We start from the raw sequence: 2,781 nt of genomic DNA, 5'->3' as shown, positions 1-2,781 counted from the left end.
CCAAGAGGTTTCGTAGATGCAGGAATGTGGGGTGTGGATTTGTAAGAAGTTTATTATCTCTGTCCAGCCACACAAAGCTTTTCAAAGGTCAGCAGGACATCCAGCACATCTCTGCCAGAAGATTTGTACCTTGCTAAACACCAGACTCAAGAGATCTTGTCTTCAGACAAGGTGATGTTTTAATGGCTGAACAAATATTTTCCCTGACTTTGCTCTGGGAAACAGTTGGGCTTTTATGGCCGGATTTGAAAATAATAATAATAATAATTAATAATGATAATTATAATAATAATAATAATAGTAAAAATAGCTCTCTAGCATTTCCGTGAAAGTAGGTAAAGCTTGGCAAACTTCCTGTAACCGCAAACGGGGCTTTTTGCTGTGGGCAGTGCTGGGCAGCATTAGAAGGCAGCAGGCAGCCGTGGTGCCCAGAGCTGGGCAGCCAGGTGCCAGCTGGAGGAGCTGGCAGCACACTGGCCAGCTTTCCTGTCAGGAATCAGGCTGGCAAGCCAGTTCAATAGCCTGCCTGTGTCCCACTGGAAAGCATTGAGGAAGACATCACCAGTGATGAAATTGCTGACAACCCAGGATACTCTACCAGGAAAATTATCCATCAGAAAAAAATAACCATTGCCAACTCTATGCTTGAGCACCTCTGCCCAAATAGTAGCACCCTGTGGAAGACAAATTCCCTTTTAACACAGGATTTTGCTGTGGTCCCATGCAGAATTTGCCGTGAGAGATGAATATCTCAGCTGTGTAGCAGGGCAGCTCCAGCCACCTCACTCTGCAAAACAGGCACCTGCAGATCCCGGCGTCATGGCGCCACTTTATCCAGTGACTCAGGCGTTGGCCTTTGCAAATCTGCCACGAACTCCAATTTATGCAAGGCCTGACTGCTTTGCTTATGCATTTGTACATCTCCTCCAGGGCCTAGGAGATGATGTTCATCTTCAGTCTGCAGTCTTGGTAGGAAGGGCCAGTCAGCTGGGCTCTGGATGGGGCAGCCTTCCCGAAGGACAGCTGATCTCCCTCTTGCTTTGTTAAGACAGGTTTAGCAGGAGTGGGTGTCACGTCTGCCTGTTCTCTCCAGGGCTGAGTGCCTGGAAGAGCAAGCATCATGAATACATCCTCCTCGTTTTCCAAAGATCCTGTGAAAGTCTTGCCTGGACTGCATTCAGTCAGGACTCAAAGTATGAAATTATAAAGTCTTGGGTTTTTTCATCATGCAGTCTCAGGCACATGGAAAGCTCACTGGGTTCTGCAGCATCTGGTTCAATCCACGTGCTTATCTTTCCAGGGATACTTTGGACTCAAGGCTGATTTCCACCTGAGCCTGAGCTGATGTTTTGAGGCCATGAGCAACCCCAGAGGACAACTAAGCAACCCATGTCCCAAGCTCTGCTCTGTCACCTCAGGCTGGTGGCTGGTGCTGAGGTCTGGCTGCACCCAGCCCACATGGGCTTGAGGAACAGCTGGGCTTGGCAGCTCCCCTGGGACTCAGGGAGGTGAGGTGGATTGAAAACTGGCCCAGAATGTGGTGATTAGCAGCACATACTCTAGCTGGAGGCCATCCCAGAGGTCAAAACCACATGCAGTTCTGTTGGGAAGTAGCTTTTCTGAAAAGGATCTGGGGGTCTTGGCGGGCACCAAACTGAACATGAGCCACAGAGAAGACTAAGGGTGTCCTGGGTTGCTTTGGTCAAACATTGCCAGGAGGAGAAGAGAGAAGATGCTTCCCCTGTGCTCAGCCATGGTGGTCACCCCATGAGCCTTGTGTCCAGTGCCGGGCTTCTCAGTGCCGGGAGATAGGGACATAATGGGGAGAGGCCAGTGAAGGGACATGAAGGTGAGTGAGGGACTGGAGAGAGGGTGCAAAAGCAGAGGGAGCCAGGTTCTTCCCAGTGGTGCCCAGTGCCAGGACCAGAGGCCACGGGCACACGCTGGAACACAGGAAGGTCCCTCTGAACTTCAGCAAACACTTTCACTTTGTATGACCATGAGCACTGGCACAGCTGGCCAGGGAGGTTGTGGAGGCTCAATCCTTAGAGATGTCCAGCAGCTGTCGGGACACAATCCTGGACAGCCGGCCCTGGGTGACCCTGCTGGAGCAGAGGTGCCTCCAGAGGTGCCTCACCTCAGCCAGCCATGGCTCTGTGAGCTCCTCCAGAGGCACATGGAGCCTTTTGTTCACCCCAGGTCCCACCTTGGGGCTGGAAAGAGGTGATGGTGTGACAGGAATAACGAGGGAGTGTAACTGGAGGAGGTGGCAATGGGCTGACAGTGTAACAGGAGTGTGGACCGGGCTGAGGTGGGGTCGTGAGGGTGGCAGAGGTGACAGTGTCTGCAGCGGCGTGAGGGGCTGGCGAGGGTGTCAGGGTGTGGCGGGCGTGTGACAGGCTGCGATGGTGCAGGCAGTTGGAGGCTGGGCGAGTGACACGGCTGCAGAGGGGTGTCAGGGTGTGGCGGGGCGGTGACACCGGACCGGTGACAGGCGGCGGGGAGCTTGGCGTGGCGGGACCCGGCGCCCGAGGGGCGGGCGCGCTGGCGGGGGCAGCCATGGGGCCGGACCTCCGCGCCGCCGGGGGGCGCTGCGCGGCGCGGGGCGGGCGCGGCGGCGGCGGCGCCGTTTCCGGGTTGGCTGCGCGGCGCTCGGGGCGGCCCCGCCTGCAGCCGCCGGCACCGGGCCCGGGCCTCGGCAGCTCCGCGGGCCCCGCGCCCGCCGCCCCCGGGCCGGCCCCGCCCCGCCCCGGCCCCGCTCCGGCCTGGCCCTGCCGCCCG

The sequence above is a fragment of the Chamaea fasciata genome, unplaced genomic scaffold (genome assembly GCF_029207755.1).
Source record: "Chamaea fasciata isolate MVZ Bird 193981 ecotype frontalis unplaced genomic scaffold, bChaFas1.0.hap1 SCAF_12, whole genome shotgun sequence".
Lineage (NCBI taxonomy): Eukaryota > Metazoa > Chordata > Aves > Passeriformes > Sylviidae > Chamaea > Chamaea fasciata.
The sequence above is the reverse complement of the archived record's forward strand: the minus strand, read 5'-3'. Positions refer to the sequence as shown.